This window comes from Mycetomoellerius zeteki, unplaced genomic scaffold (genome assembly GCF_001594055.1).
Source record: "Mycetomoellerius zeteki isolate Tzet28-1 unplaced genomic scaffold, Tzet1.0 scaffold2, whole genome shotgun sequence".
In the NCBI taxonomy this organism is placed as follows: domain Eukaryota; kingdom Metazoa; phylum Arthropoda; class Insecta; order Hymenoptera; family Formicidae; genus Mycetomoellerius; species Mycetomoellerius zeteki.
In genome coordinates, this window is record NW_017256956.1 from 15,719 (window position 1) to 15,940 (window position 222).

The 222-nt window shown below is 43.7% G+C and overlaps 1 pseudogene; it reads left to right on the top strand.

Annotated features, from left to right (window-relative positions):
• LOC108722222 (uncharacterized) overlaps positions 1 to 222 on the top strand; it is a 2,556-nt pseudogene that overhangs the window by 1,310 nt on the left and 1,024 nt on the right.

A 222-nucleotide genomic window follows, 5' to 3' on the forward strand; every position in this document is an offset into this window, starting at 1 on the left:
CTACAAATACTTGAACATCGGTATCAATGTCAAACCCCCTTCTTTCGTAAACATCATTTTGGGAGATTGTCACGGCAAAGAAGTTCCACTTTCACCCGAAAGGGAAAAGTTCTGGAAAGAGCTTCCCGAACAAAAACGGGTCATATTGCCCCTTCTGCAGTACGATGAGAATAAAGGGATACGTGCACCGTCCCCATTGTACATTGGAAATCTAACGTTACG